This window comes from Stegodyphus dumicola, chromosome 7 (genome assembly GCF_044657685.1).
Source record: "Stegodyphus dumicola isolate Sdum_Otavi_A_Nest chromosome 7, ASM4465768v1".
NCBI classification, from domain to species: domain Eukaryota; kingdom Metazoa; phylum Arthropoda; class Arachnida; order Araneae; family Eresidae; genus Stegodyphus; species Stegodyphus dumicola.
The window spans coordinates 169,715,728-169,734,417 of record NC_140774.1 but is presented as its reverse complement, the minus strand read 5'-3'; positions in this window follow the sequence as shown (position 1 = coordinate 169,734,417).

The window sequence follows — 18,690 nt, the reverse complement described above, 5'->3', positions numbered from 1 at the left end:
CACCATAACACAATTCATTTAGACAAAATGTTTATTATTAGTGGGATTTATTTAACGAAAACGATTCACCCAAAAGCTTTACACATTTTCATTAGTAAGACCTCTACGACGAGCTGGGTTCGTTTACACATTGAAAAGAAGACTGAAACAATATGTTCCTCTCTTCCATATATTTTCTATTTCGCTGATAGCTTGAAGAAGTAGGCTATTGTTTGTTTGGTCATCGCTATCAAGAGTAAAAGCCAATTTCCAGAACAGCATTTTGCAGCATGTTGTAAAGATTTCTTCTTATTTTCCATGACATTATTAAAATGACGTCTCTAGACTTGTAACAACTGTTGTGGGTTCAAAGTAACTTCGGCATTGTCAGTTACCATAAAACCAAGACGTTATATTTTCTCTGCGATGTGAATTATCGCCACCAGCGTATCTAATAATTAAGCAAACAGACACAGGATTAAAATGTTAAAATTTATTTTACGTCATCATTCGTGAGTGTTTAAATTAAAATTTACGAGCATAAAATTACTTAGCCACCCTTGAAACTGGTTTCAACAGAACCAAACAAGATCTAACATCAGTCTAAAGTATTCTCTGCGAGAACACTACTTCTTTCAATCATCCCTTTTCAAAAAATCCACCGCGAAGGCATTCCTACCCTTAGGAAGATAATCTTCGAATGCTCTGCCCTAATCCAATAAACCAAAACAAAATTTCCTTCTATAGGCAAGGCAGCGGAAGCAGACCAACCCCCTCCCTCACTTTTATTCATAAAGTTTTGTACTTTACAGTCAAACCGTCTGCACTGGAAATTTACATAAATTCTGGAATGAGCGAAATTATTCAGTTATGTAAATGACTTTATTTAAATATGTAAATTAAATAAAGTTTGTGAATGTATCATATAAAGGTTAGGCTAGGTATAAGTGCAGAAGCCACCTATTATCTACCCGTAGTAAGTAGGCAAAAGCCCGTCATACTAGCTTTTCAGACTAACAAGGCCTTCCTAGGGCCGATGGTGCTGTTATGATGCGAAAACTCTATTGTCTGGTTTAAACGATATGGCAACTCTGCCTCCGCAAGCGATATCACAGGTTTCCCATCTTATATTATTTACCCTTAGTAAGCAGGCAAAGGCCCGTCACACTAGCTATTCGGATTAACTAGACCTTCCTAGGTCCGATGGTGCTGTTCTGGTGCAAAAGCTCTATTGTCTGGTTTAAACGATACGGCAACTCTGCCTCCGCTAGCGATATCACAGGTTGTCACATCTTATATTATTTACCCTTAGTAAGTAGGCAAAGGCCAGTCATACTAGCTATTCGGATTAACTAGACCTTCCTGGGTCCGATGGTGCTGTTCTGGTGCAAAAGCTCTATTGTCTGGTTTAAAGGATATGGCAAATGAAGGTAGCGATATCACAGGTTGTCCATTCTTATATCAATACTTGGGCTGGTGGGGTACGGTAATTGCGTACAGTATGATTGCATGTTCATAATATCTGATCATTCATCGCTTAAAGATTCTTTGTCGCTGGTTTAAGATAGTAGATGGCGGTGGGCAGATACCTGCTTACCTTTGTTAGCGCCCAGGGGAAGTTATTAGCTCTTATAAAGTGATTGGAAGTTATTTATTGAAAGTATTATTGTATTATTTATTGAAAGTTATTTATTGAAAGTATTTTATTTACTTGCAAATTTTGATAAGCTAATTAAAAAAAAAACCTTCCCAGGAGTTTGGGACCTTGTCGTGGTCTGGGCAAAGAATCTCTAAGGAGAAGAATGAAAGCTTCCATAGACGCAATGTAAACCTGTTTCGCCTCTGCGCCGCTGTACCGAAGAGACACGGCTATGCAGTGAAACACCAGCGCAGGGTGAAATTTAAACAGCGCAGTTCGAGGAGATAGTAAATTTTTTTTACTTTGAAATAACTCAAAATGTTTTATTTTCATACATTTCTGGAGTTTTATGAGGAAAAGGATGTTAGTTGGAATTTTGGGGCGAATTTTAGAAATCCTGTCCAATTTTTACTTTCAATTTAAACAGCGAGCCGTACGAAGACAAAATTTAAATGAAATAAATTTAATTCTTTTCTTCTGTAAACTTAAAAAGGGGGAAAACACATGCCATACAAAACGTAATAAATTTTTATGGATCCATAGTTAAAATTTTACAGTGAAATTTTAAAAGCAAAATTTGCAATAACTAAAACAGAAAAAAATATTTTAAGACAATTAAAGGCACTCCTAAATAAATTGAAAACACTGAAATACATTACAATTATCCGACAACAACTTTAAAAACAAATTACCATGAAAACGTTTAGACAATTATTTGGAATGACCATTGTGAAAACCAAGAGCAAAGTTTTCACCCAATAGCCAAAACCATTTCACTTACAGCATTACATTTAAAAAGTCTTTAAAACAATTCCACATAGCTAAAACCAAGTACCTCTGACTACAACAACAAAGAACGTTTTCGAACAACGTGGTAAAAGATTGCTAACATGGCCGACGGCATGCTGCATTCTTTGATGCTGCTTTGTTGCCTCCTGATGTTATTTCGCACATGCGCAGTGAGGTACGGGGGGTGGATAGCTTTGGAATGGTTTGCCCCTTTAAAGTAAGCTTCACGGATATACACAATGTGTCTCTTCGGTCTGACGGAGCCACATTTGCCCCGGGAAACCTTTACTTCTTCTCCTTGGAGATTCTTTGGTCTGGGGGCTCCTCCTCCTAAAGGGGGAGGTCTAATCCAAACTCCATATAGAGTGCTTGAAAAATGGATGAAAGTGTACAGACAGAGACTGCTGTTCAATCAGAACTTATTGAGGACGCTCGTTCACTTATTAGTGAACTAGAAACTTGTCTAGAAGATGCCTCTAGAGTTACAATACATCTTCGTAAGAGGATTTTTAAAGCACAAGAAGTGTTATTTGGTTATATTGTTTCACAAGCATTGGAAATAGAGAACCTGAAAGGAAAATTAGAAGTGATAAAGGAACCACAATCTTTAATTGAAAAGTCCTTTGCTGAAATTGTTCAAGAACAAAGAGTTGAAAAGAAATTCATTCAAAAGAAGGATAACTTTAAGAAAAAAGAAGAACATGTAGCGTTGTTATACCCTAAGGTGAAAGGGGTTTCATCTGAAGAAGTGAAGATGAAGGTAGTTGAAGCAATAGATCCGGCTTAAATGAAGATTGGAATAAAAAATGTGAGAAAAATTAACAACGTAGGAATTGTTATAGAATGTGTAAATAAAGAAGTTGAAATTTTAGAAGAAGAAATAAGATCAAATATATTGTTGAAAGAAGATGTTGAAACAAAGGCTCCAAAAAAGAAAAGTCCAAAGATAATATTATACAAATATAGAAGCTCATTTAAAAAAGAGATTCAAGAATCGGTGATTAAACAAAATCACATTTTTGAAAATGGAGGTTTTGAACTTTTGTTTTCAATTAAAGCAAAACATAATAAGTTGCATTGGGTGGCTGAAGCTCAGCCTGCCAAATTTAAATCTATAATAAATCAAGGGAAAATTAATTTGACATGGTTCCGAATATCGATTAAAGAGTATTTGAATGTTGTTAAGTGCTTTAAGTGCCAAGAATTTGGCCATTTTCTTAAAAATTGTATAAATAATGAGATTTGTGCTAGATGTGCTCGAAAAGGTCACAATCATTGGGATTGTAAGGAAGACCCAGAATGCATAAATTGTAAAGAAGCCAGCAAAAAATATAAACTTGGGTTAGATTCTAGACATTCTAGTCCAGATAAAAATTGTGAATGTCTAAAATGACAATATGATTTATTGATTAGATGAACTGATGGTTAATGGTTCTATTAAAAAATATGCAAAGCATTTGTATTTTTGTTTGAAACTGTAATAAGTTATTATAAGATTAATAGTTTGTTATTATTGAGCTTGTAAGAAAAGAATATCTTTAGTCTCTGTTTCAATTATAAAATAATTTTTGTTATTAAAGAAAATGATCCAATTATTTTATGAAATACAAGTTGTATAAATGATTTATTTTATGTATGAAATACAAGTTGTACAAATGATTTATTAAAGTTTTGAGATCCTAAATAGGATATTTTGTTATGTAAAATTTTAATGTAAATATGTAAATTTAATGATTTGTATTTTTGATTTTGATTAGTAAAATGATATTTGTTGGCGAGGTCAATGGATGTTTCGGCCAGTAGCGGGTACAGTATGGTAGTTGGATTTTATCCTAAATAGAAGTTCCATTAAACCCTGCATATACCGAAAGGTTCGCAGGATAGATTACCAGTCTTACCTTTGTTAGGCACCAGTTGTCCCCGTTCTCCGTCACCTATCATGTACTTAGTTTCTCTTTATATCCACGAGTAGGGACTGCATTTATGCAAAAGTTCTTTGAATCTAACCGATGAAATTGCAAAATGCGAGTTTTCTAGTTTATTCAGATATCTTACGCACTTATTACGTATTACTTATTATGTATTACGCACAGATTATTGTTGAGATATTTTAAAGAATATGGGATTTACTGGTACGGTTTCGTTGGCATTATTGCTATACTTAGGTCCTTCATAGCATTTGAATGGAGACTGGGATCTGAAATGCTTTGATTTTATTTACTATGGCCACTTTCAACTAGAAATTCGATCAATAATCATTGGGAGCTTTCCTTTTCATACTCATTTTTGTGGGATCACTTTGTGTTACTCAGTTCTCGATATCTTGATACCAGGATACTCATTATTTGGGTTATGTCCTTCCTCATCTGGCTGTTATGGATTGCGCCTGTGAGGTATGGATTCTCATCTTGTTCTAGTCTTAGTCTTCTCGGGTACAGACTTGTGAATAGGTAATTAGAATGCATGTGAATAGGTAATGCTCTGGATCGCCCCTCTCCCCACATATATGCTTAGATCTCTCATATAAGGGTAGGAAAATTCATAACGCTTCAGCACGCAAGTAAAAAGATAAAATGTAAGTCTGAAACTGCCGAAGTGACGGAATTCGAAAACTTGGTGTTAATAGAGTACTATGCTTATAACTCAATTAATAAATCTTTCACTTTCTCGTATAGTTTAAAAATTATTCCCTATTCTAACACTTACTGTTTAACATAAAATGGATGTTTGTGAATCTCCGAGAAATTTATTAAAAACTAAGGTTGTACCAGTTGTAGGTAACTTAATGAATATGTTGCTTTAAAAAACTAAATTGAGAGAGTGGATATACAGTAGCTATTCTTTTGAGTTATTGACTAATTTATTGAAGTTTCTCTAGGATCTTCTTGTACAGAATTCATGTGTAACGCCTTTTAATATAATTATCTGGTTTATGGAATATTTTGTTTATTTCCTCCTGCCTATACAAAACAATAAGCTTAGTCTATGTAGTCTTTACAAATTTATGTAGTATTTATGCAGGGATGTCATTTATTTATTAATCCTTGTAAATGTTTTTTCTCTTACGTTTACTTTATTAAATTTCTGAGTATAAGCTTGCTGCCTATTATATTATTTATTTTATCTTTTTGTACTCTTTTGCTTTTAGCAAAGGAAGCTTGTCCCGTTAAATATTATGATTTTGAATATTTAGTTTTTATCCTGTGCAATTTCGTGCATAATATTCATTCAAAATTCCGTATATACACTTTTGTATAAAGTTAGGCTACTATAAGGAAGATATATTCATGTGAAAACGTTCCTGTAACTTCGTTTGTAAAAGTGTGTGTTTAGAGAGGAGATTTCAGGTTCTTTAGAAAAGGCTATTTAACAGCAATGTTTATCCCGAAGGGCCGTTAATTTCATTTTGCCATTTTGCATTGAATCACTATAAACGGCGAGACACTTTTCAAATTGTTGCCACGAAATGTTAGAGTCTCGGGTTATATTAAAAAATTAAATACTGAAGAATCTGCATAAATGTATGTATGTTTCTCGCATTGTGATAAAACAACGGTACCTAAAGCCATCAAATTTTGAAATTGGAATTTGTTTTATTATAGATTTCATATCTTGTAGCAGTTTAACAAATTTTCCATTAAGAAACTCAACGGTTTGAAAGGGAGCAATGGTAACAGTGTACGGAAAACAAAACAAACAAACAAACAAACAAAAAATCTGAAAGTTTTCAGATTTTAAATTACGTTCCAAAGGGAGCAATGGTAACAGTGTACGGAAAACAAAAACAAACAAACAAAAAATCTGAAAGTTTTCAGATTTTAAATTACGTTCCAAAGGGGCGTTCTTTGAACGTTTTGTGTGTTACCCTTATTTATTAAATTTATTTATTAAATATTATGTTCTTCGCACTTAAACCATAAAATTCAGTTTAATAGCAATGTCGCAAAATAATATTAAAATGAGCCTATCTTTAGAATTTCCGATACACAGTTTCGCGCCCGCTGGAGATAAAAAGGCTCCTCCCTCCTTAGAGTTTTGTCATTGCTCGCTTTGAAATCGTTGAGTTTGTTAATGAAAAATTCGTTAAAGTTTTACAAAATATGAAATCGATAGTAAAACAAATTCCAAATTTCAAATTTAGTCTTCCACATGCCCATATTCCTAGGAGGATTACGTCATTCAAAATTCGATGGCTCTATGTACCGTTGTTTTAACACAATACGAGAAATAGACATATTTTTATTCAGATTTTTCATTACTTAATTTCTTTAAATAAAATACAGGACTCTAACATTTGGTGGCAACAGTTTGAAAAGTGAAACGGACATTTATAGTGATTCAACGCAAAATTGCAAAACGAAAACAATAGTCCTTCAGGCACACAGCTTCTTTGGACTTTTAACACAAGAGAAAAAAAAAAAAAAAAAAAAAAAAAAAAAAAAAAAGACTATTTAATACAAGAGTTTTCTGTTTCCATAGTTTTTGTGCATTTGCAGTGTCCGGAACATTAATTAAAAACTTTATTAAATTAATATTTCTTTATCGGTCATAAATGATATCTATAAATTTAAATAGAGATATGTATATATCAGTTATTCATGTACAAAACGTATCGAAAGATTCAAAGAATTTCCTAAATAAATAACAGTTTTTCCGATTTTATATAATTGCAGGGAAACCGATTTTTTCACCGCTATTCATTTTCTCATGGCCAGTAAGTCTCACAAAAATTCTGAAATCTGCAAAATCTCAGAACAATGTGAAAAAAACGGCGTTCTGAGATTACAATAAGCTCCACAACAGTTAGGAACACAACAAAAGGTCTTTTCTCATCCAATAACCTAATGTGTTGCTACATACTTCCTTTTCGTATTAGTGTTTTCGTGACTTGGGGGGAAAATGTAAATGGGCTTCGAGTTATTGATTATAGCCAGGAAGAATTATCCCGTATACTGAGAGAAACAATGGTATGAAGCTTGAAGCTTTCGTAGGTTAGAACTTATTTTAAACTGAATAATTTAGAAATATCTGTAAAAAATCAAATTAATTGGCATCAAAATGTCTCTTAGTTTCAACTTAAAGAAAATGTTGAGAACTGTTTAATAAGTACATTATCACAGTTTAAACAAATAGGGATAAAAATGCAGCTACAAGTATTTATAACATTTATTATAAAGCCATTCTATTATATTAAGTTTCCAAAAATGTGACTGTAGAGACGTGAAAACTGAGCAGTGCCCTCACCGGGATTCGAACTTGGAGCTCTCGAATACGAGCCGAGTGTGCTACTGTTACCACGAACGCATGCTGAAAAGGAGGAAGAAAATACTTTATATACTCCCCCTTTTAAAGGGCCACTGTAGATTAGTGGACCCAATCGCCAAACATTGGTAGTGACGAATTATTGCCCAAACCTCTTATTTCGTAGAATCATTCTGGAATTTTTCAAAAAAAGGAAATCGAAGAAATCCACAGTGCCCTCGCTGAGACCCGAACCCTGGACTCTTGAATACGCGCTGTGCTAACGTTACACCAGGAATGCATGCTGGAAGGAAGGAACAAATACCGTATATACGCTCCCTTTAAAAGGGGATTAGAGAATCCAGTCGCCAAATCCTGGTGTTGACGAATTATTGTCCAAGTTCGGACTCCTATGCAGAATCATTTTGAATTACAAGGAAATCGAAGAATTCCTCAAAGGCCTAGCCTGGATTCGAAACCTGGACTTCTCGATTACGCGCCGTGTGTGTTACCGTTACACCACAAAGGCATGCTGGAAGGAAACAGAAAATACCTTATAAGTTTCTAGAATATATTTTGATATTAGAAACGTCTAAGAGTGCGCTACGGTACGCTGCTAGCTGCTGTTTTCTGTCTTTATTTCTGTGTATAAAACGTGTTTCTGTGCTGTAAGACTTTAAATTTACAAGTTCTGAAAGTTGTTACTTCTTTCCGTTCACTTACGATCTTCCACTTATCTCTCAGTTTATAAAATTAATAATTTAATTCTCCCCGTTCACTTACGATCTTCCACTTATCTCTCAGTTTATAAAATGAATAATTTAAAAGTACCATATTTTCCTTAATATCATTAATATTTTTGCCATTATTATAATAATGAAAGACATTTCCAATGTCGCATTGTTATGTTACAATAGCCGCGAATTGCTTTTATTTATGAATAAATAAAATTTTGGGGAAAACTTTCTTAGAAAATTAAGATAATTTTATACAATCCCTTCTCGTATGCATAGTTTACATGAAAGTGTAGGTAGGTTATTTAATTGTGAAACGTAGAGGTAAAACAACTCTTTATTCCTTTTTATAAACATAAGACATTATACTTACATGAATTTAAAACTTGTCAGATACGCGACGCCCTGAAACACACGTCTGCGATATTACTGGACAGAGAGTTGTAGGCACTAATTTTATTTACCACGAAATCTTTCACTACGATGTTTTCAAACTGCGAACTTTTCTAACCCCCTTATTTTTTACGATGTTTTGAAATTGCTATGTTTTCTCTTTGCGTTTTTCTTCCCCGATGTTTTCCCCTTGCGTTGTTTTCTCAGCGAACCTTTTTGCCACTGTGTTTTCGGCAGACACCGGAACCTAGCTGTGCTATTAATAGAGTGGGGGACCATAATAATAAGTACCATGTAAATCAATTGGATATGATCTGGTGCCCCGCGCACTTCATCTTGTACTGACCTGGGATACAATATTGCTGCCTTGGCAGCTATAGTAGTTAGCGATGCTGGCTGCCCATTTGGAATATCTAAGTGTTTAGTATCTGTTCGGCATGGGATCAATGAAAATACTTGAGAGGTCCGTTAGTATGGAAAACGCTTTAGGAGTTCAGAGAATGCGCCCGAAGTGTTGTCTGTTGTCCTCAAAAACTAGAACGGAGCTATATAGTAAGGACGCTGGAATTATAATTGTAAAACCGCTGCTGAAGTACTGGTCTTGTCCTGTGAAAAAATGTTTCTAAGCAAAAGAGATGTATTTCTTAGCTCAGTTATTTCAATAAATTAATAATATCATAGAATAGCACACAAAATCTTTTATTGACAATATTTACTTGAATGAAAATGACAGCTATTATAAGAGATGACAAAAAAATGTCACATTGGCCAGTAAACAATACCGAATCATATCTAACTGCAGGAAAAACTTTGGTGCATTCTTTTGTAATAGAAAGGAAGAGTAATATTAAAATATAAGACTTTTTACCTCATATTTTTATGTATCCGTAGCTAAATAGAGTATAAGATCTAATCTTCTTGACTATCATACAATGTGACTACTAGATCTACTTGGATGTCAAACCTTTGCGAATTTTCGCCCAGGCGTGAAGATGATTACAGCAGGGAAAGAGATGTAAAAAACCCTTTTTATTAATCACAACTCTTTTACAGAAAACCACTGACGTATGTGCTTGCAACAGCACCGACTATTTGTGGTGAGAACTTAAAAGGTAATTTAACAATAAATTTAAAGATACGAGTAGCGCAAGACTACACAATTCAATTTTAATCTAACAGTCTGACTCAGAAAGCTACACCGCCGATACACTAAGACGGCCAGATTGCGTTGCTGCTACTAAGGTTAATAGTAGAACAACAAACCAGCAAACGTACGCTTGACTAGCGAAATCACGCTTTGTCTAACTTTTTGTTTCAAGCGTTTAATTAATCTCCTTCAACGATTTAATTTACATCCTGGCTTGAAAATGCAAAAGGAAAGAAAAGATTATGGAAATGGTTCAAAAATTAAGAAAAAAAATATTAGTACGATTAAACAAAAATTCCTATAAAACTTTTTCCAGAATTTTACGTTTAAAATCTTATAATATTGCTCATAAAACCTGAGATTCTAAATAAACGTGAAGGGCAAAATTATCCCTCCCAAAAAAAATCTGAAATGTTTCAGATTATAAATTACGTCCAAAGGGGCGATTTTTTTAACGTTTTGTGTGTTACCTTTATTTATTAAATATCATGTTCTTCGCACTTAGACCACAAAATTTAGTTCAATAGCAATGTCGCAAAATAATTATAAAATGAGGATATCTTTAGAATTTCCGATACACAGTTCGACGCGTTGGAGATAAAATGGTTTCCCCCCCCCTCGCCTTAGAGTGCTGCCATCTTTGAGTTTGTTACTCAGAAATTCGTTAAGGTTTACAAAATATGAAATCGATAATAAAACAAATTCCAAATTTCAAATTTGGAATTTAAGATGCCCATATTCGCAGTAGGATTACGTCATTCAAAATTATATGGCTCTAGGTACCGTTGTTTTATCACAATGTGAGAAATATACATACATTTATGCTGATTTTTCATTATTTAATTTCTTCAAATATTATGCAGGATTCTAACATTTGGTGGCAACAGCTTGAAAAGTGAACCGACATTTACGGGAGTCTGACGAAAAAAGCCAAAACGAAAGTAATAGTCCTTCGGGTCTCAAATCCCTTTGGACTAAAAAAGAAAGAAATCTGAAAGTTTTCAGATTTTTATGTTACGACCAAAGGAGTTTTTTAACGTTTCGTGTGTTACCTTTATGTATTAAATATCATGTTCTTCGCTCTTAAGTCATAAAATTTAATTCAACAACAATATCACAAAATAATATTAAAAAAAGCATATCTTTATGTATAAATTTTAAAACAGCATATCTTTTATATATTTAATTACTTTAGAATTTCCAGAACACACTTTCGTTGAATTTGTTAATCAAAAATGCGTTTAAAGTTTTGCAAAATGAAATAGATAATAAAACAAAATTCAAATTTGGGCTTCCAGATGCTCATATTCGAATGGAGGGCTACGTTATTCAAAATTTGATTTCTGTAGGTACCGTTATTTTCCAGTGCGAGGAACATACAACCTTTCATGCAGATTCATCATCAATATTTATTTTTTCAAATTAAATGCAGTGCTCTAATTAGCCCTTCTGGGCAAATTGCCCCTTTCTGATAAAAATTTTCGTATTATTATACCACTTATTGTCAAACACAAATGTCAAGTTTTTAATTTAAAATGTGTTTTCTATGTTTTATTTATGATCAAAAGTAAAGACCTTACTTAATCGAATAATTTCATCATCCTGTAAAGGCTCGAAAGTGAAAACTGTAACTGTGCGTTACAATTAGATTGTTGTCCCAGGGCAAAATTATTTACCACATCTTATTAATCAAAAGTTAGGAAAATAAATGAAAATCGTCGTTGAAAATTATTCAACCCTCCCACAGCAGCAAAAGAATTTAAAATGTGATAGCAAAGAAATATCACCTAAGTAATTCTTCACAATTTCGCAAACATGAAAGTTTTGTTTCGCCTTTTATTGTAAAAGATAAATGTCTTCTAAAAAGAAAACTTTCATTCATGCAAAGTTTAAGACAAAAGATTAATTCTTTTTGCATAGACTCTTAAAAATCTTGGTAATTATGTTTTAAATTTGTTTATGTAAAGAGTCATTCTTTTTAACATCAGACTTTTCCAATTTATCCCGCAGACAGTTTTCGCCATTTTCGAGTTGAGATGTCTTGTTTACATCAATTATTTCTCTAATTTGTAATCAAGACTTCCAAACAGTTCTTAAAAATTTACAAAGCCACTGGCTTTATTTAAACGAGAAGTAATCGTTCATCAATGCCAAACGGAACGGTATGCAGAAAAATTGATTCCTTTCATTAAAATTAAATTAAAATCGACATAAATCACTCAAATATGGTAAATTTATTTAATAAATATATCATTATATTGCTTTCTCTTATTCAATAAATTAAAATGCATTAATAAAACGTTAATGTTTTTAGCCCAAAGTGGCAATTTACCCAGAAGGGCTATTAATTTAGTTTTGCCATTTCGCGTTGATTCACTATAAACGGCGAATCACTTTTTAAATTGTTGCCACTAAATATTACAGACATCTATTATATTTAAATAAATTAAATAATGAAGAATCTGCATAAATGTATGTATGTTTCCCGCATTGTGATAAAACAACGGTACCTAGAGATATCAAATTTTGAATAACGTACGTCTCCTCCCGAATATGGGAATCTAGAAGCCCAAATTTGGAACTTCTTTTATTATCTAGTTCAGGGTTTCTTAAACGTTTTTCAATCGCTACCCCTTTTCATCACTGAGATTTTTTCGCGACTCCCATGACCCCGTAATATTTACGAAAATTTTGTGGGACCCGATAAGCATTGCGCAAATCCGACACACGAGTGTGTGGAACTGTCAATTTTTTCACTTGTACTGTAATGTACTATTGCAGTTTTAGGTCATTAACTTTAATTTCTAATTTTAAGACATACAACAATTTGAAAATTTTAGATAAGTAACAGACGAAATGACAGCGTAATGGGCAAAGCAAGTAAATGAATTATACAAAGTAAAAATTATACAATTAAATTATATTATACAATTTAAATTATACAATTAAAAAAAATTCTATTATACAAAGAAGGCCCACCAGCGGCCGACCGGTAAAGTTGCTGAACACTGGTAGTTCGGTACGAGGTTCGAATCCCGCGAACGGATTGGCTGCATGGGCGTTTTCGTGGTTTTCCCCATGTGTAACGTGTATACGAGGCAGTTTCCCTTAGAAAGTCCTCCACGAAGGCATCCCTCCCCTTAGACAGATAGCCCTAGTGTGCTTTGCCATAAGTAAATACACCACTTCACTATTATACAAATTCCCCCACCTTTTTTTTTTTTTTTTTTTTTTTTCTTTTTGTCTCTATTTTCTTATCTTTATCTATTTTCAGATACGTTGTGTAAAAATATTTGGTAATTGTAAAATTATTGTATAATAAATATCAAAACTGCTAAATTTTAGGCGAGCCCCTGCTGCAGGCCTCCCGACCACCTGGGGAATGCGACCCATAGTTTAAAAAACGCTGATCTAGTTCATATTTTGTAAAGCATTTATAAGTTTTGATTAAAAATTCGACGATTTCAAAGCGAGCAATGGCAACACCGTACGAAAAAAGCATTTTTATATTCAGCGCGTGAGACTGTGTATCGTAAATTCTAAAGATATACTCTTTTGAATATTTTATGACATTGCTGTTGAATTGAATTTTATGGTTTTAGTGCTAAGAACATGATATTTAATACATAAATGTTATACATAAAATGTTAAAAAAACGCCCCTTTGGGCGTAATATAAGATCTGAAAGCTCTGAGATTTTTTTACTTATATTTTTATATTATATATATATATATTTAACTTATCTTAAGGAGAAATTGTGTCATGTATTTTAAACCGGATACCTTCAGAAAATATGTCGAGTTATATTTTGCATCAATCAAATAAATATTTAGAATGATGTTTACATAATTTCCTTTCTTTATCTTGAAAATGCGTTTAATCGTAGGAGTGGTGTAGGTGGTGGTGGTGTATTTAATTATGGTAAAGCACATTAGGGCTATCTGCCTAAGGGAAGGGATGCATTCGTGGAGGACATTCTAAGGGAAACTGGCTAAACATGCAAAAAAAGATCATGTAAACATGCAAAAATATCTAAAACAGGACTTCAAGAAAAACAACGAAAAAGCGGGGAAAGTGCAGACCATCCGCTGCTCGTCGCGTTTTTAAGAATTGCACATACTCATCCATGTACCTATCAACCTTTTTTCACTTAACATCCCAGAATTGCACAACAAATGGCATTGCGCACTCTTTTGACTTTATCCATGTACACATCGACCTATTTTCACTTAAAAAGTCAAAGAAAATTGACAAAAATCCAATTCTTCTTACGCTTGTAAAAAGCGCCAAACAAATAAGTGGGCGATTCTGTACTTTAACCAAAGTATTTTAAAGTTAATAATTATGTATTTTATAGGATCAGGAATATTAAAAGTTTTCATAATATCATATACCATTTTTAAGATAGTAGCAAAATGGAGTAAAGCGTTTTATCACGAAATTTAAGAAATTGTAATCAGCAGTAAATGAGCAATAAATGATCAGAAAGCACTGATTCGTTTTAAGCGAAGAGGGTACCAGATTTGGCGCGATTTCGCTTCACTTGGCGACTGGACTGTAATCTCCTCTCTAGCCGAAAAATCACAAGGATTACAAATAATTGTTTCAAATTTAATAAAATCTAGATATATGCAATTATTAGACAAATGCATATACTTGGTAAGACGTAGAAGACCAGTGAACATTTCAATGGTATTTTACGCAAATTATGCTTAAAGACACTGTAAGATTCTGTACTGTGTACTGTGTACAGTTGAATGTGCAGAATCGTAAGAACTGGTAAACGAATAATCGCTTGAGTTCGTGAGACAGTAAATAATACTTGTAAATACCCTTTATTATTCTAAATTAAAGTTTAACAGAACTCGTCTTGGAGGTTTACAATAAAGCCGCCACTCGGGTTTGAGCTCAAAACTAAGATATTATCTAATCTTAATTAAAATGATATAGCTGAAGCTATCAAAATTCTAACCTAGTTGGCCGTTGAATAACGGCGAAGCTATCAAGGGATTAAAGTACGGCCGAGCGTAATAATAGCTTAAGAGAGAGTAGCCTAAAAAGGCGGACGCGTGCTAGCGAGAATCACTGGTTCTCTCTCACGAAGACAGAAAAGGAACTGTAACTCAAAATTTAACTGTTAAAGAAATTAAAAGAATCCTTACAAAACTTTTCTGAGCCTGCGGACGTTAATATTTGGTCTCAGAGTAATTTTATTTAACAATATGTAGACAGACAGACAAAGTAGACAGATGTTTTGTTTTGCACCCGCTAAGTCTTTCTGCTCCGATGAGCGAAAAATCAAGCATAGGTGCGAAGGAAAGGTAGTCTTATCCATACGAAGTACGGCGGTTATGATAAGCTTTGTTGACGTCTTCTTGGCTTCGGTTTTCTAATATCATGCTTATTCTATCGATTCTAACATCCTTGGTATGCACAGTTTTGTTTTGCGGGCATTTTTATTACATTTGAAATTAAGATAATGTAATAAATCGATTTTGAAAAGAGTTTTTAGTCCAAAGGGACTTGAGTCCCGAAGGACTATTACTTTCGTTTTGGCATTTTGCGTCCGACGGATAAATGTCGGTTCACTTTTCAAACTGTTGCCATAAAATGTTAGAGTCCTGCATTATATTTGGAGAAATTAAATAATGAAAAATCTGCGTAAATGTATGTATATTTCTCACATTGTCATAAAATAATGGTACATAGAGTCATCGAATTTTGAATAACGTAATCCTCCAACGAATATGAGCATGTGGAAGACCAAATTTGAAATTTGAAATTTGTTTTATGATCGATTTCCTATTTTTTAAAACTTTGACGAATTTTTGATTAACAAACTCAAGGATTTCAAAGCGAGCAATGGCAACGTTGTGCAGAAAAAACATTTTTATCTCCAGCGCGTGAGTCTCTGTATCGGAAATTCTAAAGATATGCTCGTTTTAAAACTATTTTGCGATATTGCTGTTGCACTGGATCTTATGGTTTAAGTGCGAGGAACATGATATTTAATAAAGAAAGGTAACACACAAAATGTTAAAAAATGCCCCTTTGGACGTAATTTAAAATCTGAAACATTTCAGATTTTTTTTTCTTTTGATAGCTTCATAGTTATTCAGACCTATAAGAAAAGAATTTTGTGTTTAGAAGACTAAAAATATATAACGTTCCAGATTTAATTTTCGATCGTTTGATTTTTGTTTTTGCCATTAGAAACTACTTTTTATGAAACGAATAGGAGTGTTCCTTTGATCCGTTTAATTATCTGGCTGATAGTATATTAATAAAATTTGCAATAAAGCTTTCTTCTAAGACTCTCTTATGGAAATTTGCTTTCGAAAGCGACTTATTTAGAGACTACGTATATTTTAAAATATAAGCATTTAAGGATGGTTTCCGAAATTTGAGTAACTAAAAATAGGATAATCTGCTAAGGAAGAAATACTCACAGAGTTTGCTTTTGCATGTTTCCTTTATTAAAAGGATATACCTGCTTCTATTTTGTAAATAGCGTTTGAGAGCTCCAGTTCCAGCTCCAGAAAGTCATGCGAAAAGAATGTTTGAAAATATCTGGAAGAATTTCATCCTCCCCCCGTCCAAAATGAATTTAAATCTGTGTAAGAATAAACTAACTGTATATTTGATCCCGACTTTCATAAAAGCTTCTGGAATCTGTAACTGAAAATTTAGATATTTCCCATAAACTTTAAAGCAACATTTCTATGTATAAGAAAACGAATTTTATTCGAAGTTTTACTATGAAGTAGAATAATGCGATTACACCAGTCTCTCAAATAACATAGCGATATATTTTTTGTAAAGTTCCATGCAAGTTTTGATCTCGATAATGGGATTTTTCTTACATTTACAATTGTTTTAACACTTAAATGGTCATAGGATAATTTTGGTTCCCAAATGCGAAAGATTTGGAATAAAACTGATGTAAGGCGCAGAACATCACTTGAAGATTTCTCTTCATTGTGTTAAAAGTTCTCCTTGTGGACATTAAAGTTTCATTCGCATCGTCAGAAACGCTAAGTAGATTCAACAAACCAAAGAGAATTAGACAATGCTCCTTAAAAGCTTTTTATTTTTCACTTCGAAACTTTTAAGGATTCCATCTCAAGAGAATGAATACGTTAAAGTAGATTGTTGATGCTTCGAGTACTATATTTTTAATCTTATTTATATTTGAGATCGCTAATGTATTTTTTGCAGTTATTTTTCTTCTTCTTTTTTTTTTTTTTTTTTTTTTTTTTTTTTTAAGCTACAAACCATGCAGAGACTAAAAGTAAATGTGTCTTTTCTTTTGACATCCAAAAGACGCTTTGGTTTCAGACGGTTTTAGACTGCATTTAGGACAAGGGGTTATTTTATTATAAGATTAAATACCTTAAAAGCAGGAAAGTAGCTCCATTTTTGTCTTATACTGAGCATCGTAGCATTTGATAATTAGCAATGCAATATGAATCAGAAATATTCTCAGGTGTTTTTTTTTTTTTTTTTTTTTACATTTATCTAACTTATTTTCTATGTAAATCAAAGTAAATGTATAAAATACTGAAAGGCATTTATTATATAAAGCAAAATAAGAAGATTAGAGAAAAACTAGATAAATTAACAGTACCACGTTTAGTATTAGCGAGGCATATTTGTGATCAGAAACAATTCATAACATTTGTAGTTATAGAGTAATTACCGTATTTTTCGCCGTATAAGACGCACCGGCATATAAAACGCACCCAATTTTAAAGGAGGCAAATCTAGAAAAAAAAAGATTATGAACCAAATTCTGTAGTAAAATATTTTATATCAACTGTATAAAGTTAACAGCAGTTTAAGAAAAATTTTATGTCAACCATGTAACATACTAAGAGCTATCTTTAATCTCTTCATAAATCTATAGCACCACGATGGTGATCCGGTGAAATCCTGAATGACTCTCCACAGCAATGCGTTTGCCCTCATAGATTATCATTTTTGTTGAGACAGAAAGTCCATTTTGCCGGTGACGTGTGATCCACTCCTTTACTTCTACCTCTAACTCTGGCCACTTTGCAGTTGGTCCACGCAAGGTGTGCTTGCTTTTATCCAACTTTTGGAGCTGATCCTCCTGTTTCCTCCAATCTCTTATCATTTTCTCAGTTGGAGGTGGCCCAAAGTGTCTCTCCGCTGCTCTGTTTCCATGCTCCTTAGCAAATTTTATTACTTCCAGCTTGAAAGCAACTTTATATGCCAGTCTCTTCTGCTTCGACAACTTGATGGGGTGGTATGAAATATGATATATTTCATTCAGATATACCATACTACATATATCACAGCTCACAGCTATCCGCGCCTCCGCTTGCTCCCGATTGCTCCCGCACTGCGATTGGCTGAGCGAAGAGACGCGTGCCTTCACCCGCTCCCGCGCTGGCTTACGAGACTCTAAAAAGTGCACAAAGCCAGCGCGGGAGCGAGCGAAGGCACGCGCCTCTTCGCTCAGCCAATCGCAGCACGAGGCAGAGACCGTCCAAATACAGTGCGATGCAGAGCGGGGCTTCCTGGTCTCAGACGGCGCCAAGAAGTGGAAGGGAACGGAGTGGCCGAGTATTCCTGCGGTAAGGTATGTATGCAGAGGTGTAGGGGCAGCGGAGGGCCATGGTGGGCTTTTGTATTTGCCGTATAAGACGCAGGCACTTTTCCCCCTGGTTTTGGGGAGAAAAAGTGCGTCTTATACGGCGAAAAATACGGTAGGTTATTTTGAAGCAGTATTACATGAAAAATTA